General features: G+C 40.1%; 1 long non-coding RNA gene across 1 annotated transcript; it reads right to left on the bottom strand.

Annotated features, from left to right (window-relative positions):
• Positions 1-3,680: 3,680 nt before the first annotated feature.
• Positions 3,681-23,112, bottom strand: LOC103277826 (uncharacterized). Its single transcript, XR_505701.3, has 4 exons — positions 22,880-23,112; positions 9,441-9,491; positions 8,951-9,087; positions 3,681-5,446 (listed from the first exon to the last, which is right to left on the bottom strand). It is a non-coding gene; the product is annotated as an uncharacterized LOC103277826 (long non-coding RNA).
• Positions 23,113-24,975: the final 1,863 nt, after the last annotated feature.

Here is a 24,975-nt window from a genome sequence, read left to right as displayed (position 1 = left end):
TCCAAGCCAAGCTGCTGCTTTATCCCGGGTTTTCCTCTCCCCGCGACTCGCGGAATGGTTTTCCCTAGCCCCTTTCTGTGAAATGGGGATGGGGGGATCGCTCTCTCGCGGGGGAGACATAGTTCACCGAGGACCCTCACCCTCTACAGCTGCCAGGGGATGCCCGGACGGGGGCCCTCCACGTTTCATTCATAATTTCATAATTTTATGAAAGAGAAGAACACTCTTCCCCACACCTACCCCTGGAACTTATGAAATCCTATACCTCCAAAGACTTACTAACCCATATGTGCCCCCTCCCCATGCCATCTCTATGAATTCCTTATGAACTCTTTCTCCTCATGTATTTGTGAATTTTCATATTCTATGTACATGACTCACTGTTGTATGAATTTCAAATCGTTGGGCTAACTTCATGGATTGTGAAATCATGCTGCTTGAACCCTACTTCTATGTTGGATTCCCCTGATGTTGTGAACTTCGTTCCTATCAAATGTTTCCTATTGCTCATTTCTATTGTTTATATCATTCATGATTCCCCTTTATGCAATGTCACCCACCTTTATGGATTCTCCTTTATCTCCTTTATCTACCTATCTGCCTATATGTATTTATACTCTTTGGGATCCCCGGAAAATATGTGTTTTTCCCAGCTGGGTTTATGTTCCAACTTTATTTTAATTTTCATTTTATCCCATATAATTGTCAGATCATGAAATCAAATGGGAAATATTATGACCCCAACCTGAACTCTAGCCCCATGACTCAGACCTCCCTTCCCAAGAACAAAAGGATAATCTGCCACAGTTTAATCCCATCTCATTCCGATCGCATGGACAATATGGGGCGAGTCACCAAACTAAAGGTGACTCGCCCCCAAGGCAAACATTGTCACATCTCAGGCCAGGACGCCGCAGGAAGGCACCCTGTGGGGCCGTCAATGATGGCTCATCACCACCCATCACCACTTCCCGTCTGACATCCCAAAGACATATCTAAAATCTGTGAACGTGACAGGACCCCGGACATCCTTGATGGGTGTCATTAATTCCTTTAGAAATCGGCTGGGCCAGAATTAATCAGATGTTTCCTGTCCGGTCACCTCTTTGTCTCAATAGCTCCCGCCTCCTCCTCTCTGATTGGCCCGAATGGGGACAATAAGCGGCTCCCCATTGGGCCAGCAGAGCAAGGCGGGAAACGAAAGCCCGCCTCATTCAACCTTCTAGCCTATCCACGATCAGATGGGCGGGGAAGCGGGGCGGGAGATTCAAAGGGCTGTCAGACCAAAACATTGTATAAATATGGCTTTATTTGAAACATATGTTACGCTAGTAGATTGAATGATCACTATTAGCGTCCTTTTCAGCTGAATTGCTCAATAAAAACTCCTTGGCGGATTTTTCCTTCAACTTGGCGGACCTTCTTCATTTCGGCTTCAGGTTGTATTGCGGCTTATATTCCTCTTTTGGCTTCGCCAGGGTCCGTTCCCTCAGGACCGGATCGGCTCTCTCCTTAAGGGACCCGATCCCCCAGAAACGCGGTCGATAACATTACTGTCTGGGGAGCTCTACTCTAAAAGTAATTTTCCTAGGCTCTGGCCAAATAATTACAGATGAGAGCTTGGAAAAGTTACCCTTTTGACTACAACTCCCAGAAGTGTCAGAACTGGAGTTGAAGCTTTTCCAAGTTTAGATTCAAATACAGCTTTAGACATTTTAATTCTGAGAGAGCTTTACCACTCTGGATTTACTCTTTCTGGATCTCCAGTAATGGCTCATTTCCTCAGGCTAGACTCGGCACTTGTTCACCTATACAGCTTGCAACTGGCATTCTGTTGTCTGGATGGTGGATTGGGATATTTTGGTGTGTTCCCATGATGCAGAATAGTGGTTACTTACCAACATTATGCCAACTCCAATTGCACAGCTGTTGGCATCACGCAACTGCAATACCTAAGTTGTAGAAAGTAGTGTTTACTGTTTTGCTGCTGTCCCCTCACTTCCACTTTTTAAAGGCACTTCAACATAATTTTCAGAATATATTTTTCCAGTGAGGGGAGGCTTGAGGGTGCTGCTACAGAAGTGCCTAGATTCACCATATGCTGGATAGAAGCCCATTGACGGGTATTGCATAACATATGCAATAGCAGATGACAGTCCTTCTACTGTGCGGGTTTCTACCACCAGCAATAGTGGCCTCAGTGGTAGGAGGGAGGAAGAAGAGAGAGAGAGCAAGTTGCAGCCTCAACCCTTAACTTTTGAAAATTCTGTTCCTCCCTTCCTTTGTTTTACATTTCTGGCTCTGATATTGATATGATAATCCAGAAAAAGAGCTGATCTTGTTTCTTCAGTGCAGAGAGGATGCACCATTAACTTCCTGATGTCTTGGCTCTGAAACTCTTTTCCTGTTAATGAAACCTATCTAGCAAAACTATCCTCCTGCTAGGGTGAAGACGTAGATGTAATGTTTTTAGACCAGCACCCTCACGGAGTTCCATACAAATGAACCTCTTTTTCTCTTGGAGCAATCTCTTTTTAAAAAACCCTCCGTGTAATTCAGTTCAAACCATTATTGATATCCCTGTATTCAACCCAAGTGCAGTCTTGTAATTACACTGTGAGTTTTAAAATGTGTGTGGAGGGAGAGTGGGTTTCTTCAAAAATGAAGACTTTACATATGAATACATGTATATGTATCATTTTCATTTTCTAAATCAATGAAAAACAGACAGCTTACTCAAAGGAAGAGAAAAACAAGACTAATGGCTGAAAGAGCACATGAGTTGCCAGAATACTTCTGTCAATGCACCAGCTCTGTTTCACATCCTTAGTAATGTTTTGAACTTGTTGCTAACAGTTTTTCACTAGCAGAACGTATACATACACTTTCCAAATGGTATCCTAAAGCCATGACCACTTTATCCCACAGGTTTGGAAGCCAACGCTCAAAGCAAACAGAAGCGACTGGAAGAGTTCGAACATAACACCATGGTTTGCTTTAAGCATTAAGTCAGTGATTCCCAACCAGTGGTCGGTGGACCACAGGTTGTCCTCAAGAAACAGAAAAGTGGTCTGTGGTTTTGCTCAATGTTGGATCCATCCATCCATCCATCCATCCATCCATCCATCCATCCATCCATCCATCCATGCTCTTGAGGAGGAGGATGCTACCAGCGCCCCATTTGCAGTCTGCCTTGGAACCAAGCCCCTTGTTGCCTGGGCCTTCAAGGAAGTAAGGATCAAAGGGAGGGGACAGGAATGGCAAAGTTGGATCCTTGCCTGGGCTTGAAGCTGCTGCTGCCAAAGCCACAGGTGGCGGAAATGGAGCTCTGGCAGCAGCAGCCTCCTCAAGACCAAGGAAGGAAAGAAAGAAAGATCCAATGCTGGGTAAAGGGAGAGAGCAGAAATGGTGGCATTGGATCCTTCATTTCTTAATTGCTTTTGAGGCAAGGAAGGAATCTCCCTTTGCAAATTGGATGTGAAGTCAGCAACTGAAGTCAGCAGGTCAGTGATGGTGGGGGCTAAGGGAAGCTATATTACTGGCTCCTCGTGAGGAAGGAAGGAAAAGGAGTATGTGGATGTTCTCTCCCTTTGGCTGGACCAGTGGAACGGGAGCTCTCGGAGCCCATTCTCCCAGACTGGCTCTTGAAAGTCAAGTACTAACAGGTGCCTGGACTCCTGTTAGTAAGTAAGTAAGTAAAAGTTTATTTGTATACCGCCCTCTCTCCCGAAAGGGACTCAGGGTGGTTTCCAGTATAAAATCAGCATAAAACATTGTACAATAAAACACTGAAAACACTATAAAACGCTATAAGAGTTAAAAAAAAACCCATAACAATTGACTAAAACAATCACATAAACAGAAGCAATATAATCACTCAAATAACATATGAGTCAGAGAAGAAGAAGAAAAAAGACCACTGGGATGGAGGAGAGGATGGCCTGGAGGGGCCACTAGAACTAAAATGCAATGTTATATTCTAAGATGCTTTGGGGCAGAGGAATAAAGTGCAGTGTTTCAAGTCAAAGAGAAAGCCTGCGCAACTACTATAGCTATGGGCTTGGTTATCCAAAGGCTTCCAGAAATCTTCTACTATCAAGAGCTGGTCTACAGTTACTTCATGCTACGACACGTATGTGACATTGAATAATAGTATCAATCTATTGAAAGAAATGCAAGTTCAAAAATCACATTAATTTTTTTTCATTAAGTTTCATTATGGTGTTGTCTTTATATCACAAAATAAGAAGTATATGAAAATATTTGTATGATGATTAACAAATTCTAGTTATTTAAAAACAATTTTATTTCTTTGTGTGTTGATGGCGGAGAGTGGAGTTGATTCATCTCAATGGTCCACGATGTATCCAATTTTTGTCTCAGTGGTCTGCAGTTGAGAACTACCACATTAAGTGACTGAGTGCCTGAGAGTTCATCTACACTGTAGAATTAATGCAGCTTGACATTATGTTGATTACCATGGCTCCGTATTATGGAATCCTGGGAGTTATAGTTTAGTGAGGCACCAAAAACCTTGTAAAATGACAACTCTTATGATTCCATATCATTGAGCCATGGCAGTTAAAGTGTTGTCAAACTGCAATAATTCTGCAGCATAGATGGACTCTGAGCTTCAGGCTTATACACTTCCTTTTCTTTCTCCTCTTGTGAAGCAATTCTTCTCCCCTTGCCTTTCATTTTTGTTTTAGAACAAACCAGTCTGCTGTTTTGCCTGCAAAGGCATGAAATGATTGCATGTACCAGAACAGGAGGGAGGGGGGCAGAGGAAAGGTGTAACTCTAAACTATCCATTGCCATTAACCCTGACCCACTTCACTGTCTCAAGGACAAGCACACAATTTGTCTGCGGGGTAATAGAAAATTCAGCCCACGTTGGTCAAATCCTCTGTTTGATCAGCTAGCTCTCATGCTCCAATCAGAATCTAACAGTGATATCCTTCTCACGTTGCTGGGCTCATAGGACTAACATTTATTTATTTAGTATCAACATATTTATAAGAAAATTAAACCCACACAGCATGTTGCTCTCTGAATGCAGGCAATGGAAAATTCCTCCTCCAGGGTGCCTCGTCTCACTCCTTGGCTTTGGCTTTCAGGCAGTTTCTGATTGACATCTCGGAGGTGACCTCTGCCCGGCTGCCTGCCATCTCCTCTCAACCCGTCGTGCTTTTTAAAAACCGCAAAAGAGCCATTTGGCACCTTGAGGGTGCCCTGACCTCACTTCTGCTTTCCAAGGCCATGTTGGGAAAGGTGGTCTTGGTCACAAGGAGTTATTATTAAAACACAACTAGCTGCCTTCCTCCTCATTATTATTATTTTCTGGATGGCTCATGTATGTAGTATGAAGCTGAAACTTCCTTTAGGCAAACTAAGGCTTTGGCATCAGCAGTGCTTTTGACTTCAACAAGGATGTGATCGAGTGAACCTGAAAAGCAAAGTAAAATAAAGAGGTTATGAAGATCCACTGGAGACTATGAAACATAATAGGTATCCAACGCTATGCCAGTTTCAGATCACTTGAATTCTCATGGCTTCATCCCAAGGAATCTTGATCAAGGAAGGCTGCCTCATGACCCAAGAACTCTAAGTACACAACCAAACCACAAGCCCTAGGATTCCTTAAGAGGGAGCCATAATAGGTAATTTATGTGATTTTGTTGATGGTATCATAGCATTTGCTTGCCAAGAATTACACTATGTAAGATGATTTTTGTTCCAGGGTCATTTCCTAATTGGTTCTATCATAAAAATATGGAAGAAGTTTATTAAACTACAAACACTTTGTTTTTGTAGTACACCCTGAAGCATATTTTGCTATAGTTTTTAATGAATAGAGTCTCAATCAATTTAAGATAGTTTGTGGCAGCCACAAAAATGACATTTCTGGAGTATAACAACTACTTTCAAAGTAAATACTGCACAATTTAAACAGGAAATGGCACAGGAACAGAGAAATTTTCAATTTTTGTTACACAGTGTTATTCAGAGGAGGTTTACCACTTTTCTTGGGCTGATATTCTGTAGCTTGCTAAAGGTCACATGAAACTGGTATTATTGTGTGGTACACATATGCCCAAATTAATTTTATCCACAGGATTTGGCATAGCCATAGCTCACTGTTTTTCAAACTGCCTGAAAGTCTATATATACAGATCAATGAAATAACAACAGATACAAACAGTCTTTTGCAATATTACATTAGCAAGCAAGTCTAATCATTGTTAAGGTTGGGATTAAAAAAAATATTTGTTGAAAGTATCAGCCTAAATATAAAGCTGCATATCCATATATTTTGTACATGCACTTGCTACTATACAGGGCATGTGCATTTCTATGCAAAATTTATTGCTATGTACATTTATATAGGATTGTAATCTAGGGCCCCATTTACACTGACCAATTAATGCAGTTTAAAGCTAGCTTCAAATTGTGATGGCTAGACAACAAATGCCCATGAAAGTGCATGAAAGAAAGCCTTTAATGAACATCAGTGCTCTGACCTATGTGTATTCAACATCCCGGCTTCAAGATGGTTCCAGGTTTCCTATGCAATAATCTGTATAGTGAAACCAATTTTGTCAATACCGATTTGAAACTGACTTGCCAGTGTAGATGTGGCCTTGGTAAACAGGTAACAAAAGCTAGACTTTCTGTTAGTAACATATGTGTTGGAAATAGTAACTTTCTTCAAACACCCACTAGTTATCTGTTGTGTATATAGTTCAGACTGCTTACTGTGTTGTATATGTGTGTATTGGTGTGCTGTTTTCCTTAACTCTTTGTTGTGGGAGGGGCTGCAGACCATGTGATCAGATCTGGTCTTGTTCAGGACTCTAACGCCGTTTTAGAAACTGTACAGTTTACACTTCAGTAGAAAAAATGCCTTTAGAAGTCAGTAGGAACAGTACGCTTAGAGACTTCAGTAGAAACAGAAGCATGCTTTCAGGAGCCAGTAGGAACAGATAGCTGTATAGAAGCCATTAGACCAGTGGTTCTCAACCTGGAGTCCCCAGATGTTTTTGGCCTACAACTCCCAGAACCCCCAGCTAATTTACCAGCTGTTAGGATTTCTGGGAGTTGAGGGCCAAAAACACCTGGGGACCCCAGGCTGAGAACCACTGCATTAGACTTTCTAAGAAAGATGCCCTGTGATAGAGAAGCTACTTCAAATCTACAGTAGAATCTCACTTATCCAAGCTAAACGGGCCGGCAGAACCTTGGATAAGTGAATATCTTGGATAATAAGGAGGGATTAAGGAAAAGCCTATTAAACATCAAATTAGGCTATGATTTTACAAATTAAGCACCAAAACATCATGTTATACAACAAATTGGACAGAAAAAGTAGTTCAATACGCAGTAATGTTATGTTGTAATTACTGTATTTACAAATTTAGCACCAAAATATCACGATATTGAAACCATTGACTACAAAAATGCATTGGATAATCCAGAAGCTTGGATAAACAAGTCTTGGATAAGTGAGACTCTACTGTACTTGTAACTGGAATGATAAGCAAAGTACCTGTATGCTGAATATGTGAAGTTTGTGAGTAAACCAACTATGTTACTTTTAAAGAAGTCCGCTTATTTTTTGTCTCTTGAGAGCATGATTTAAACAGATGTTTTAAGGGAGAATAGATTTTTTGGGCAACTAAAAAGAACACTTCCAAAACTCTCTCTATATGTTTTGTGCATTGTCATATTTTTGTTCCTAACTGTTCAAAGACATACCTAGGTACCTGCACAAACTTTACGATCCACTGGGGAGGCCCTTCTCTCACTCCTGCCATCGTCTCAAATGCGTCTGGTGGGGACGAGAGAAAGGGCCTTTTCGGTTGTGGTGCTCCGGCTCTGGAACTCTCTTCCGAAAGAAATTAGACTAGCACCCACACTGACTTCTTTCAGAAAAGATCTGAAAACCTGGTTTTTCCAAGCCACTTTTGATTAAGAAGATCCTTCAGAGTGAGATCCTATCGTTATCTATATCCCAGCATCCTGCACTTTATCGCTGTCCCATGCCATTAGAAATCATAATACATTGCACTATATTAACTTTATCCCTCCCTCTAGTCTGAAGATTGAAGTGCCACTATGTCGCTCTTGGTCATTGAGTATGTTTTTAAATTGTTGATGCTGAATGTTATATTTTGATGTATTTATTGTTGTGTTTGGATTTGTTTTTACCATTGTATTTTATTGTACACTGCTGGGCTTGGTCCCCATGTGAGCCGCCCCGAGTTCCCTTGAGGATATGGGGCAGGACACAAGAATAAAGTATTATTATTATTATTATTATTATTATTATTATTATTATTATTACATCAGTTTAACAGCTGAGAAACCAAATTGCCTTGCATGAATGCCATTTTACCAAAAGGTTATGGCATCATTTTTCCAAAGGGTTATGCTTTCTAACAAGGTCATGCCTTTCCAAAGATCATAAAATCTCCAAAACGTTATGGAGATTTCCATTTTCCAAAAATATGATGGAATCAACACCAATGATGCCACCTTATCGACTCTGAGTGACACTACATTAGGGAGGTTTGGATGGCTCCCCCACTTTCTTTTCTATCCTAGCTTTTCTACCCTACCTTTCTATCCTAGCAAGCCTTTGGAATTGGCTTGGAATTGATAGCAAGAGAAAGGCTTTTTACAGTGCTCTTCTGTTTTTAAACTTGTCTTTAAGTAAAATAAATCCATAAATAAGGGGTTTAATTCTACTATTATTTCAATGCTGTTTTAATCTCGGTTTTTAGCTATATGTCTTTTTATTATAATTTTTTTTTATCTTTGTGTACTACCTTGAGTCCCAGCCTGGGAGATTCAAACAAAGTGATGGGTAGAGATAAATAAAGCAATGGATGGATGGTGCTGGGGTCTATCCATCTGGAAATAACCCCTTATTTTCCTATGGTACACTTACCAGGATATGAATTTTTTAAAGGCTGTGAATTTTCCATCTGTCAATGTCACTATGATGTCAAGCATTAATCATTGCTTTTTCATTCACTTCTGAACACGCTGTCACATGCAGGCACCAGAGCTCAAGTTCTGGTTTCCCTAAACACAACACAAAACATGAGTCATTGCAACACAGCAAACTTTGTAGGACAGAATCTTTGCAACTTTCCATACCCATTGAAGGAGTTCATATTTCTTTATAATATTTGTAAGTCATGGCGGTGTTTATATCTTTAACAACACACAAACATTTCAGTATCTACTGAGATGGGAGTCCCATTGAATTAAGTGGTGTTTCCTATCCTCATGTAAGAGGGTGCAGTCTTTATCTCTTAATATGTTATGGGGCCTTATTAACAATGGCTGCACTGTAATAAAATTAGATCCACCAGCCCAGTCTTCTGTGCAAAGATAACAGAAGGACCAAGGCTGTTGTGAAAATTATGGATTACCTTGTGGAGGAATCTGATCCAACCTCTTGTTTGCTTTCCTCTGTTGTTTCTCTGAAAGATGGAAAACAAAGAGACTCAGTTCACTCTGATGCATCATACAAGGCAGGAACAAGAAGCCAGAGAGCTTTCATTCAGGCTTGGTGGCAGATGGCTACCTCCCCTTTATCCCACAACAAATGAGCATTAGGGCACAAGCCACAGCTCTCTGAAGCTGGGTGTGATTCATTAGTTCACTGCAGCTAATTTATTTTCCCACTAATGAAGGCATAGCTACATTACATTATGGTTCTAACTTGATGAGGGATAACTTCATTTGTTTTGTAGTAGAACTGATTCTTTTTTAGAAATGGGGAAAGAGTGAGGTACTGTTTGAAAACTACACTTATGATATTTTTTATTTATTGTGCCTCAGAACTTGAATTTTCCCCAAACTCTAGTCTGAAGTTAGTGGGGGGGTTTTTTTGGGGGGGGGGGATGCTACATCACACAGGTTTGAGTGTTGGACTAGGACACCAGAGTTGGAATCCCATTCAGCAATGAAAACCCATTGGATGAACTTAGGAAAGTCACACTTTCTCAGCCTCAAAGGAAGATAACAGCAAACCTCTTCTGAACAACTGCCAAGAAAAACCCATAATGGGTTTACCTTGGGGTTGCTATAAATCAGAAATGGCTTGAAGGCACACAACTGCTACTCTGGCTGGGAATGTCGGTGGCATGAAGTGCCTGGTATAAAACTTGAAGTGGTCTTGCCTGGTGCAAAATCAAAGACAGCTTGAGGTTGGTTGATCTCTTAATAGGCTAAGCAGTCACTAGTGCAATGCTGAGGGCCCCACTTGAAATGGCCTCCTTTGTGAAAGGCAGCATGGTTTGGATGCTGGACTAGAAAAGGAGATCCATATCTTTACTTGGATTAGAAACTCACTGGTTGACCTTGGTCAGCACAGTCCTAAATCATTAGCATATTTTGCCCTAGAACACATGAAACCCTATCCTTTTCCACACAGGTGTCCCAAGGAAAAGCTAGTGCAAAGAGAGATCTTTTAGATTTATGATCTGAACTCATGTACCCCTACAGCAAAGCTTTCCAAACATTTCATGTTGGTGACACGTTTTAGACATTTCTTCACACAGCAATTCAGTTTTTTCTGGAAGTTACCCAAAACCAGCTTTTTCAGTCCTATTGCACATACCGTGCAATACCTGAATATTGCTGGATGCCATATTAATTGTTACCTTTGCTGTATAAACATGCATATAAGTTGGTATTACTTATGCTGACTCTAAGGTGATTCTATCACAGGGTTTTCAGCACAAGTTCCATTCGGATGGGGTTTGCCTTTGCCTTCCTCTAAGGATCTTATCCCACAAGACCCCCCTCCCCATTTTAAAATAGTTTAAATCCATTTTTTCAATAGAAAATGATGGAGCCCATTCCATGATGCAGGGGGACTTCCTGTCTGTTCCCCGTCAGGATTGGTCATGTAATCGTTGAAAAAAGTGTAAAAAAAGGGAGGTAGGAGAAGACGATCAGAAATTGTCTCAGGAGGCTTGGATGCATTGTATTCTGGTCCTTTAACGTAATCTTTCAAATTTTCGATGGTTTTATAAAAAAAAATTAAAATGGGAGAGGATGGACAATCCACTAACTTGTGGGATAACGAAAATGGTTAGCAATGAACAATCAAATGTGATAAGTAATAAATAACAGAACATTTTGATTTGTAATGCTAAGGGACTAAATGGCATAATCCCCCAATGTGGGATAAGGTCCTAAGTCTGGGAAAGAGTAACTTGCTCAAGGTCACCCAATGAGCTTCTGTGGCAAGATGGAGATTCTAGCTCTGCTCTCCCAATGACAACACCCAAAGCACTACACTAAGGTGGCTCTCTTTTGCAGGTTTTCCAAAAGTAATCTTTTTTCTGCCCACCTGAAGCAAGAAAGCAAGAGGCTAAGTAGAGAGACTAGTTGACTTTACTTGGTTGGTTGGTTTCCACTAGCATTTCTACTAAGCTGTGCCCTGATGTCAAGATTTGGGTTAGAACTCAATTTAGCATTTCAGAAAATGGTCCCCTGCAATTCAAGTTCATTTGTTCCAGGGTGTTTAGTTTGGTTCCCTACACAAGCTGAGAACTAGGAATCCAAAGATCTATGTATACCTCCAATTTGGATTTCTAGGCTAAAAACTACTATAACATTTGTCTTCTTTTTCAAAATGGGATTAATGTTAGATAACAAAACTTACAGTGGTGTTGACAATGTTTCCATCCAAATACATTTTTGACCTTGGTACACAAAGGGACAATTCTAATTTCTCAAAATGGTATAGAATCTATAAATTTGTTTATCTGGCAAAGCTCACAGTCCCAAAATTCAGGCAAAATTTTATAGGCCTTTGCGTTCAAACCATGCCTACAGCTATGATTGATGGTAAATATTCTCAGCTCTCTTTGGCCCTCCATTGGTGTATTTGTGAACCCGCAGTAATTCAGAATTAGCCATTACAGCTCTTCTGCTCATTATATTCTGATCCAAGAATAAAAAAATTGGATCTATTCAAAAAAGATTTTCTATCTCCTGCCCGATACTGACTCTATGGTAATTGGCAAAGCTTCTCTTTTCACCCTGGCAGCAATGGAAATGCGAGCAAAATTTATTGCTGACATTTTGGCTGATTGCTCTATGGTTGCTTTTATCTAATTAATCTAATCTAAACATAGTATTGTTGCTTATATTTGATGTATTTTCATTGTATTAAATTTTGTTAACATGCAAAATCTATATGCCATTTATTTTATGGCGTGATTTTATGTTGTTGCACTTGTATATTATACTTATTCATATTTATTTTGTATGCAAATGGACTACAGTCTAAGCATTAATAAATCGCTACTAACTGTAATAATTAAAATGCCTATATTTACACTGTAATTAATCTACTCTATAATTCTATGACAGCTACGTAGTAATAACCCATGCCTGCCTACAAAAAGGCAATAATATGAGCATGAGTAAACAGCAACAAAGAAAGCAAATCAGGAAGTGGATTAGTTTGCCTTACCAGCAATCCCAACCATGTTTTAGAAACCCTAAAATTATTATTTTGACCACCAAAATTTAAATAATAAAAGTGGAAGCTGGTGAAAGAACTAGTCATCTTGAATTTATTTTTGAAGAACCTTTGAACTGGTCTTTGGAAGATTTGAACTGTTTTTACTTACTTATGCAAGGCTTACCTGACCTGGTTTTTCATTTCATACTGTTATTTTTGAACACAACTTTCAATGAAGCATATTGAATCTCTCTCTCTCTCTTTTGTGGTATAGAGGAATCTACCCAGAGCTGGGTTTACTATTGAGCTTAGGTGTGTTTAAGCACAGGGCCCTAATGTCTTGTGGGGGGCGGGGGGGATCTTTCTGGCACAATTTTTTTGCGATGGATTTTGCTTATGTGGTGCAATTCTAAATGTGAAGGCGTTCTGTCTCAGAGACATTCTAGACATAATTATAGAGTTAATAGTTTATGGGAGTGTGCCACAAAGCAGGCAGGGTAGGCTTCCGGGCAGGGCTGTAGCCAAGGGTAGGGGTCCAACCCCCCCCCCCCAACATTTCAGGGTTTTTTTAAATGGTTTACTCATGAATTTTAACTGATTAACCAAATCCCCCTGAGTGCCCACTGAAGTTTATCTGTCTTGAGTGTCCACTGAAGTGTATCTGTCTTGAGTGACCACTGAAGTTTATCGACAGAGCCTGATTTCTAAATTATTTTGCTTTATGGAACTACTCTTCATGATTCGCTAAAAAGAAGTTTCACCCCCTTACCAAAACATTTTTCTGGCTATGGCCCTGCTTCCAGGCCTCCCTCCTTCGGAGCTCAAGGAAGGGGACTCATAACATCACTACCACAGGACCTTATTTGTCCTAAATCTGGCACGGAATCTAGCTTTGCTCTTTTAATATCATTTCTACCTCTGACACCACACCTTGTGGTAACAAGTAATGTCTAGAAACACTTTGCATTGAATAATGTCTGAATTTTTTTGGCCCTAAACACAAATGAACATTTTGTGGGGAAAAATACACAGAAGATGAGATATTGGGCATTGCCAGATGAATGACCTCTAATGTTACCAGTCAAAATATGTCTAGCTGTCATTCCATTTTTTTTCCTTTTCAAAATTAAGTTTGTGGAAAGATAGAGAAAAAAAAAGATAGGAAAAGCTGCAGGAAACATGGAAATATTCCCAAACCAAAGGCAATATTGTCTTTACACCTTGTCCCCACATACGATTCTGTGAAGGAAGCAGGATGAGGTGGTGGAAAAGCCCTCATTTGCAAGCGCTCACTATGAAGACAAATGGAAAGATAGGCTAGGCTTTCTTATTTAAACACAGTAATGAACTTGTTGGCTTAATGAAAGAATCCAGAATACCAATAGTTAACCTAAGTCGCTGGATATGAGTTATTACTGGAATCAGACACAAGGTATCTGATTTTGAATTAAAGATTAATGACCACATTGGCCTAGGCATTTTGACTATACAGAAGGAGAGCAAAATCTGATGTTTTATTATAACGTCCCACTTCCCACAAGAGAAAGTCCAGAGACTGATGTAGCTCTTCACTCTATCACCATGTGTTCTTTTTAAAATGCTTATAGAAATGGTTGTGTCCTTCCCTGATGTATATTTAACCTGAGAATGAGGTTCCAGCCAGAACAGGGCAAGCCATGCAGATTTCAATGGCTGCAACCTTACAAGTATCTTACATATTGGTAAATGATTCTAAATAGTTTTGTCAAACCCTGGGTCCTTTCAACATCTGCAAATATAGCATCATGATTCTATTTGAATAGCCATAGCAGCATCACAATGAATCCTGGGACTTGTAGCTTGGTCAAAGGCACCAAGGAAGCTCTCTGGCTGGGAATCCTAATACCCTTCTCTAAACTGCAAATACTAGGATTCCATAGGATGATGCCATGGCAGATATGTGGCATTATAGTGCTAAAGTTGTGTGGTGTAAAAGGGCCCCTAGAAGTTTTTATTGCATCTTTTCTGTCACACATTGTATTCAGTAGGTTTCTTGTTATTCAGGATAGCTAGCAACTGGGGAGTAAGGCAGGTTTTGCCAACACTTTGTCCTCCAAGATAATGCTTTACTGTTCCCATAGAGTGATTGGCAAATATCCATCATATGAAAAAAGATCAAATAGCACATTCATGTAATACCAATAGGGAGCAGATCAAACTAGACACTGACTCTTCGTAATCCCAGAGTTGGGAGCGAATGAGGATGGCTTCTGTTCCTCTTATCTGAATAATATTGTCTTGGCTTCTGTTTCTGCTTGCTCACATTGAAGACTTCATCACACAATGGGCTGCAAGGATCCTAGGATGCTTGCAGCACAGCTGATCGATGGAGCCCCATGCCACCCATCACACAATGTAGGCTCACTTCCAGTGGGACTCTGTCAATGAACTGGGGTACAAGTGTCCTACGACACTGTGCCCACAACACAGGAGGCTTCCCATGTTCCATGGGAAATCATGGGGGCAGTACCGGGGGGGTGGCGAAGCTGCATGGCAATGCTTCCCCATGTGATGGGGAAGTGTAGATGCTGGTGAGGTAGGGTGTGGGGTGCCAGGATTGCCCTGCTGCCCCACCAATTTGCCATGGAAGCTGGAGAATCACCATGTGGGACTTCATCGATGTATCATTAATGTGACAAGGTCCTACGAAAGTGATAGAATTTGAAGAACTAACTCCCACAGATCTCCAGAGGGAACTAAGCCTGGCCTAACCATGGGCTAGATGTTTTTGATTCATGTGACACTGCTTGGAATTAAGTGTTAAAGAGAAGGAAACAAAAGAAGCTGCGGCATCCATACTGCGGCGATGTTGCAGCTCTTTGTCATGTTGCTCTTGGCAATATGAGCGATCTGCTTCAATGCGTGCTCATCTTTCAGAAAGATGCTTTTTGAACATGTGATTGATAGTGTCTGTGGCACATGCAGATGGAAAACACACCTGAATGTCAGCAGCATTGGGATTCTAGTTCTTGTTCTGCTTTTTGACCATGTTGCTTCCATACACTGCTTTTTGGGATTTGAACATGTCCCCTGTATGGATTCAACCAGCCCATTGTTCACTGCAGAGCCCGGGAGACCAGATCTACATGAAGATGGAAGTTTATCTGTTCTTAGTTGCATCTGCATAAAAGAGGTGTCCTTCTATGATGCTTTAGGACTTCCCAAATTGAATTCTTAATTAAATGAAAACATGCATTTAGCCCTCACTGGAACAACTTCAATGTGGTGTGAGATTCTTTTCTGCAGAGCATTAGAGCTAAGGCAACCATCTTGATTTAGATCTTCTAATCTTGTCCATCTACATATTGTAGATCTTCTAATAACATCAATCTTGGTTCCAGGGAAAAGGGTCATGCTGTTGATTCGACCCAGACAGAATCACAACTGCATCTCTTTCAGAAAGCCTGTTCCTTACTAGGTAGTGTTGACATAGTGAGCTGGCCACACCATTAGACAAAGAAAATATTGGCCTGCTGATGTTGGGGTGGAGCAGTGCAGTCTCCTTGGCTGATCATATTGAACCCTCTGGATATGTATCTGGAAAAGTAAGAGTTATACATGCTACCTGGACTTTCCTGGGTTTCCAAAAGAGTCAGCAACCTCAAAACTGTGGGAGATGTTATGCTATCACAAGTGCTGAAACAATATTATCTGACTGTTACATTTTACTTAATATCCTAAAGCTGCCAGATCCCATCTAATCTTGGAAGTTAAGCATTGTCATCCCTGGTAAATGCCAACAAACACCAGATGCTGTGGGTATATTTCAGAGGAAGGAAATGACAAAACCACCTGTTAGTCCAACTGACCGAAGTAAACCTTGTGGGGTTATCATGAGTCAACAGGCAACTTGAAGGTGCATGCATGTAATTGTAAATACACAGAGACACATATACACACACAGAGGACAGGAAGGAAGTGGAATTTTTATTATGGCCTCTTTTAGACTCATGTCTAAGTCTAGAAATTTTAGTCAAACAATCAATCCAAAACTTGGGCCAGCTTACCATGAGTAAGAGTGACAAAAGGCAAAAGTTTAGGTCATCCTAGGAAAACCTTTAAAAAAACTCTAACCTCCTGTTCTGTCTCTACTAGGCTCTGCTTCTGGCCTTTTTCAAGGCCGAGGTGAGGAAATGGCAATAGCCAAAGGGCTCTGGCTGTAGCGCAGGTTGGAGAGCAGCTGCAATGAATCACTGCAATGAATCACTCTGACCAGGAGGTCATGAGTTCGAGGCCCGCTCGGAGCCATGTTTGTCTTGTCTTTGTTCTATGTTAAAAGGCATTGAATGTTTGCCTATATGTGTAATGTGATCTGCTCTGAGTCCCCTTCGGGGTGAGAAGGGCGGAATATAAATGCTGTAAATAACTAAATAAATGAAGGCAGCCGGCCTCCTGAGATGGCTTTAAAGCTCTCCCTTTCTATGGAATGACCTTCAGTGTATCTATGGCCCAAACCTTGCCCTCAGTTTATTCATGTCAATTTATACATTAATATATATATGGTAATTTATTATGGCCAGCCCTGCTAATACTGATGACTATTCATCACCCCCTTATAAGCATTTCTTTAATTATGTCTGTTCTGTAAGAAGCCACTTCAAGCTTTTGAGAAGCAGAATATAAATATTTAATGACGATGTTGGGTAGGATTACCCAACTGAAAGCTGGAGAATGTTCTTGAACTTTTGTAGAATAGGAAAATTCAGTATTACTTGTTAGTTGGTTACATGAAACTCCCTCTTCTCATATTAATACTTTAATCTCTCCCACCCCCCACCCCACACACACAGATTTTAAGCATTTGCCTTAGCTGCGATTGTTATGTTGCCACACATATTTATAAAAACAGCCTGGATTTCTTTCAAAGTTTAATATGTATATAATGGGTTTTGTAATACACGCACCTCCCCTATTTATTATTTTTTTGCATATATCTGTGTCTGTATATATGTATAAAGAGTCAAACCTTTATTTATATTTATATTTTATCCCCAAGCCTTTGATATAAGCAGGTTATATAGACCTTTACACAAAACAAATAAATAAACAAAAACAATCCCCCGCACAAGTCAAACCAATTACACCTATTGTTATATTTGTTTAAAATAGGCTTTTCTTAGCATTTTATTTAATTTTTTAAAATCTGATCTGCTGGTTGCCCCCTCACAACTGTAGTCAAAGCAATACGCAAAAGATGTCACAATTCAAATGCCAAAATCTATATACATAACACTCAAGAAGGCAGGGCAACAACAAAGGGGCATATTTTGTGTAACAAAAGCAAAAGCTAAAATAAATATCATGCAATACATATTTTAACCATACCTCCAAAAACACAATCAAACAAATATATAAATAACAAAAGTGAAAACCATATTGAACTAAAAAGTGACTGAACACTCTACGGTAGTCAGAGTGACAACTGGATGGGTTCTATATCCTAAATGGTAATGTAGATGCTTCCTTTTCTATGCAACAACTGCAAGCACAGGAACCCCCTCTAGTTTTCAGTCTAGCAACCACCCACCATATCTCTAGTATATAGTAGCACATCGCTATTTATAGTACAGCTATTTATAGTATAGCTATTTATAGCTATTTACTTTATAGTAAAACAGGAATATAGAAAAGGTCTATGCTGAGCCTAAAATGGCCAAATATTTTTTCTAATGCAGTGGTTCTCGTCCTGTGGGTCCCCAGGTGTTTTGGCCTACCACTCCCAGAATTCCCAGCCAGTTTACTTGCTGTTAGGAATTCTGGGAGTTGAAGACCAAAATATCTGGGGACCCACAGGTTGAGAATCATGGCTTTAATGGGTTCATGGTTCAGCTTTGCAGGCCTTCCAACATTGGTCCCATGTGGCCAAGTAAAAAGGAGTGTGGCCAAGACTGAAAAAAATATCAACGAGGAAGCACAGGCATGCACTAGTAGAGGTTCCAGGAGCTTGCTTTTGCCCATGTCTACAAAGAAAAAAAAAAGAAAAAGCATGATTTCGCTCCTTCTTCCATTGCTGAATTAATTGAGTTCAAACTCCTTTTGCGTTTTGACTTGTTTCAGCAGCCGAAGAAACCAAAGGGGGCATGTGGGAAGTGGAGAGATAAGCCAGGACAATAATAGCCAAAACATTGGGACACCAGAGCATTAATCACCCTGACAAATTGGGACAGTTGGGTGCTAAGATTAGAATCATAGAGTTGGTCACAATAGCCATCTACCCCATTCTGCCAATTTACTCTCAGGAACCACTTCCTAAAGTTTAGGTGGAAACTTTTTTCCTGCAATTTGAATCCATTGGTCTGTGTCATAGTGTCCACAGTAGTAGAAAACAAGTTTGCCCACTCCTCAAGATGACATCTTTTCATATAGTTAAACATGGATAATCATGACCCTTCTTTTCCTTCTCTAAGTTAAACATACTTAGTTCCCTACGCCGATCCTCATAGAGCTTGGTTTCATTCTGGTCTCCCTTCTCTGGGGATGTTTAAGTTTGACAATATTCTTCGTGAACTGTGGCCCAGAACTGGACACAGTGTTATTCAAGTGAGGTCTGACCAAAGCTGAATAGAGTAGGACTAAGACTTCCTTAAATCTATCTTTTAGATCAGGCATGGGTAAACCTCAGCCCTCCAGATGTTTTGGCCTTCAACTCCCACAATTCCTAGCAGCCGAAGTTTTCCCATGACTGGTCTAGACACTACCCTCCTATTGATGCAGCCTGGAATTGCGTTGATTTATGACACCTTTTTCCAATATCTTAAGCAAACTATTTGGGATGTGAATCTTGAATGAATAATTCATTCAATACTCACATACATTCTGTAATTAGGGACTACTGTGGCCTCTTTTTAAGTGAACTTATCCAACGAATATATTAAACACTACACACTTCTTTACTAAGCCCCAATAACATCTCCATTGAGCAATTTTGTTGGTCCACACCAAATGAGTATACACATGGACCCATATCCTTGTTGATTTGCAAAACACAAGCCTTAGTGTACCTTAATTTGCTTTGAAAAGAACATGCTATTGTCTTATCTGTGCAACTGAGCTCAACTTTATCCAATTTTGGATTATAATTGGCTGAGATAATATGGGTCTTTAAATGTCAATTTTACCTAACGGCTTGCAGCCAGTCTCCAAGCTCAGCTGAAAAATTGATTTGCATGTCTGTAACGGGAAACCATCATTGAGCCAAGACTCCTGCTTAGTGAGGAAAGCTGTACTCTGGCAAACGAGGGCTGCTTTCAGCAATCTCACAATGCAAACAAAGCTTTTTATTGTTAAAATCTTTTTTGCTAAACTTAGGGCAATAGTGTTCTCTGTTTCTGGTGTGTGTGTGTGTACGCACGCGCGCGCACACACACACACATATATATAAATTAAAGCAGAGGTATGTTTCTTACACTGCTACAATAGGTATTCAAGTTGCATGCTCCTTTGAAGAGTACACCTAAGTTGTTTCAAGCACCAACATGAAAACATTGTTTGGGTGGCTATCATTCAGGGTTGCTAGGCATATATTCTTGCATGTAGTGGGCGGGACAAAATCACCCATGTGACCTTTCTACAGTCCCATGTGAAAGTGTCAGATGATTCCAGTGTCCAAATAGATAGATTATTTAGGCCCACCCCACCAGAAAATCAGGATTGCTTTAAATTAGGCGTTGGATGTACATTCTAACCATAGCATTAGCAGGTGAATGCAAAGTGTGATGCAACTCTTGGATGCAAGCTGCTTTAGCAGGATGGCCTAGACCAGTGGTTCTCAACCTGTAGGTTCCCAGATGTTTTGGCCTTCAACTCCCAGAAATCCTAACAGCTGGTAAACTGGCTGGGAATTCTGGGAGTTGTAGGCCAAAACACCCGAGGACCCACAGGTTGAGAAACACTATCCTAAATTCCAGCATCTGCTACAACTCTACTATCTTTCCTTCTTTAAAGCTGGGGAATGTATTTTTTTCAGGACTACAGCTGCCAGAATCCCCCCGACAGCATGACCACTGCCAGTATCACTTTTTCAAACACTGATTTAAACCTGTTTATTAGGAAATCCGTTTGTTAGGAAAATTACAATTACCACTTCATCACATAACTTGAATTCCACTGAGTTCTACACTTAAAATCTGGTATTCTGTGGGTCCACTACATTCATTTTGGTTAAAGTGCAGTTGTTGAGTCTTTTAAACATTAGGGGCAGCATTTTTTTTTCCAACAAACCAGTAAGAGGTGAGGAAATTGACTTTTCTCACAACTCTGAATGTTTTGCCAAATTTCTAATGAAGTAGCACTTGTTGCTCGCAGGTTAGGATTACCCAATTTGTGGGAGGAGAAATTAAATAAACAATTTTGGGCAATTTCCTTTTGCTCCCCAAGCAGGAAGGTTTGGTTGTAAGCTACCTCATAATGCTTCTACTTTGCAAAAAAAAAAAAAAAAAAAAGCCTTTAGGGTACTTTTTTCCTTCCTTCCATGATTTGTCTGTGTCCCGTGTTGGAAGGGCCAGTGCTGTTGTCGTTCCAAATGGGATTCCCTCCCACCCCTTCTCTCTTCCTCTCTGCTGTTGGGAATTGTGGGAGTTGAAGTACCAAAAAGCACCGAGAGGGATGGTGGGCGGGGCCAAACGTCTACAGTGTGGAAACCTCTTCATTGAAAAATACACAAGACAACTGAGTGCACTAAACAGTGTGATTGTAAGGTAGGGAAAAACTCCTTTTTATTATAAAATGGAGTTAGACTGAACTCTCTTCTTCTGAACACTTCCCAGTGTAATCTGATGAAATCCTTAGAAAGACAAGCCTTATGTAAACTCAACTGATTAAAAAGGTCTACTCTAATTGTGACCAAAAATGGATTTGAGGCTCAGCTGAACTCAAGGTTGGATTAAATTATACATTTAATAGTTAGCTAAACAAAATGTGGCAAAGAAAATAAATAAACTCAATTTCTTACTAAAAATACAAATTCGGCAAGCTACTAAAATATCTTGGAAGACAACTGATAAAAGTGAAAGTTGATTTTATATGTCCTTGTCAGAGATAGCAGACTTTGCGTGTCTGTACTAATAAGTAATTTGCACACTTACTGACTTTCAGGTTTATGTACTTTTCCACACTCTCTTCCCACATCATTCAAACTTGCAGCAATTTGCCTCTCTCTTTCCTTCAAAACACCCTATGTCTGTACATCTTCTAGTAAACAACACTGATTTTATGTTTTAAAAAAGAAGGCCAAATTATTTCTTTTCTCTGTTAAACCCTGTGGAGGAGCGTGGGGGTGGTTATTGTTCAGCTTCTGCCTTGCCGATATGCTTACTCTGCTTAAGAGACTCAGTGCTGTCTCTCACATTTATTAACATTCATGTGGTGTGACGAGAGCAGTCCTTCTAGTGAAAGCAGAAAGTTTTACACATTCGCTCAAGAGGAATGTGTGAATTAGCTTCACGTCTTCTACTAAATGTCACACATACCCTTGTTTTGATGGCATCACATCTATTTATATGCAAAGAAATAGAAAACACTTTGAATGGTTCTCATGCATAAATCAAGGTCAGCATCAAAATGTTTATCTTGTTTCATAGCCTCACACAATTCTTTTTCCATAATACATTGTTTCAGCTAATCAAGAGGCCTAAGGTATGCTTTTTAGAAAACGATTAAAGAATGATGTAATGGATAATGCTACCTTGTATAATGTTGGGACATTCATGGACTTGATTACATGAATTTAAAGGGGAGGGTCCCTGCTTTTTATTATTCACAGTCTTCTTCCAAGCATGATCCCATTTTATATGCATTACATAAAAGCTGTGCAGAATTTTTAAAAGAACCATTCCTATATTTATCTTGTACATAGTAGTAATGCTATACAGGTAGACAATGGGTGTTTTATCCTTCTGTGCTCAAGGCAGCTCTCATTCTCAAGTCCATAATCCCTTTCATGCTGCACTATTATGACACTCTGATATCACTAATTGTCATGTCCCATTTTATGGGAATATGTAATTTGCAATTTACGGAGGAGTGCTTAGAATTCTTTTCCAAAGTGCCCTAGTGCATCACCTATTAGAAATCCTAAGATTTTGTGCAGTGCAGCTATGGCAGTTAAAGTGGAACTAAAATGCTGTAACTGTGAGAGCAATCTATGGGGGGGATTCAACAAAAGGAGCTCAGAGGTTACAAAAACCCCATAACTGGAATTTATATAGAACAATCTTAGCAACAGTCTATGTAGGCGCAGATCCAGTAGTTCTGTACAGAGAGGAACAAAAGCAAACAAGACTTATATTATTAACTTCCCTGCACAAGCTTTTCTATGACAAAGAAGGAAGGAAAGAAGGGCAAACGTACGGTTCAACTTTGTTGAAGAAGTGTCGACGCAGTAGAAACACCAAGGTGGAGATGACCAAGAAGGTAGTGCACATGATTCTTCCTCCATTACCAAACCAGGGTCATCCTTGGGTTCTCTAGGAAGCAGAAAAGAGTACCTTGACTGCTCTCCAGTCTGAGTCAGACTGATGTCCTCAAATGCCAAGCCACTGAAGGAAGGAGGCGGGTTTTGTCTTGGTCACCTGCAAGCTCCCATGACTGCTTTAGAGAGGATTAGGGTGGATAAGATGTAATTAATGGGCTGGGAAATGAGGACAGAAGCCTCTAGTAGCCTTTTGAAGGAAAGCAGACTGGACTGCCAACACCTATGAGTTTTACCAGCTGTTTACGTGCAATGAATCATACAGCCATTTGCCTTCTAACTGCACAGCCCCACTTACCCTATTCACAGACTGGTCTGGTTTTAGTCATTCCTTTGCATCTTTTATTCAGGGTAACCTTATTTGTTTACTGAAAACAAGGCAAACAAGAAGAGGAGGAGGAGGAGAAGGAAGAAGAAGTCATGTTCCAAATTAAGGGAATTTTTTTTGTAGGGTAGTGATACTCTGAAATCAGGAATGTTTTGAAATGAGTTCATAAAAGTTTATATATACTGGAAATCATTTTCTGTCTGAGTAATTTACTGGGGAGGTATTTTGCATGAACAAGATAATTTATGAGAGATTGTGATCTTTGTTTCTGCCTGTGTTTTAGAGCTTTCTCTAGAATTATGGTATCTGTCCTGTTATTTGGCTACATGTTTTTCTCCCCCCCCCCCCACTATTATGTCTTTATAAACTCTGTTTACTTTCTACTCTGTGCAATGCGCCTTCTTCCTCTAATACTGTCCACCCCCCACCGGTTACTTGATAATCTGTAAATCCTTCTAGTTCTGTGCCAGACAGCTCATCTTTTGGTTTAGATTCTGATTCATGGCTCTTGCTTGCTCCTCCCCTTTTCTTGAATCTTTGTTGTAGTTTCCTGGCAAGACATGCACCAATTAATAGCACTTTGGTCATAATCAGACCCCCATTTGCTGTTCTTTCCTCATCAACACTCATTGTGATGTTATTTGTGCTGCAACAAACTTCTTAAAAATCATATTGGGAAGAAGTACCTGAATAAAGGAACTACAACAATGAAGTTTTCTTTTGTCATAAAAGAATCGAACACCAGATATTCTGGCATTGTTTGCAAATATACAAACCCATTCTTGAAACCGATTTAATTAAATCAACAGGATTGTTGTTGTGCAGATGCCTGAGGCCAAATGGCGATAAATGTGTTTTTTTTTTTTTGTCTTATATAGATATAGACCTATGCTTAAACCAGTTACCCTAGTTTGCCCCCTTCTGTTTTCTCCTCTTTCTCCTGACTTATTCTTTTCTTCTACACTACATCTCCACCATTTCCTTTCCATTCCAGACTCTATGCTATTTTCATTTTTCCAAATCATCTTCCTATTTTTGTGTCCTGCCCTCAAGCTATACCATCTATCATGTCATGGCCATGTCAGTGGTTTGGGGAAACTTCTCTGAATCTCCTGCCCACATAATTCAAAGGAGCTATCCAAGGTGCTGAGCTCCATTATTTAACTAGGTTATTGGCATAAAATAAGGATTACACATTTAGCTAGTCTGCTGTAATTGATCTGATTAACTTAGTTTTAACAATAGCTGACATCTTACCCATGGCCTGTATTGTTTTTCTGAGCTCTGATGTTTCTGCTGTGAAATGCTGTTACTGCAATATTATGTGCCCAAGACCACCCCACCTGATGTTATGGCTACAGTGCCAGATACTGAGAACATCCTCATAAACAACAAACCCTCTCTGAATACATTCTGTGCAAGTCACATAGACCTTAGAAAATAATTACCAATAATTACGTGCACTTTGTCTTTGTATAACTTTGAAGTTCTATAATGGGCTGTTGCCAATGCTGGAGGGGTTTGGGATTTGTGCCACCCAGGGCCCTTCCACACAGCCATATAACCCAGAATATCAAGACAGAAAATCCCACAATATCTGCTTTGAACGAGATTATCTAAGTCCACAGTGCCATCTATTCCATTTCA

This window comes from Anolis carolinensis, chromosome 2, assembly GCF_035594765.1.
Source record: "Anolis carolinensis isolate JA03-04 chromosome 2, rAnoCar3.1.pri, whole genome shotgun sequence".
Taxonomy (NCBI): Eukaryota; Metazoa; Chordata; class Lepidosauria; order Squamata; family Dactyloidae; genus Anolis; species Anolis carolinensis.
This window is presented reverse-complemented; position numbering and strand designations above follow the sequence as displayed.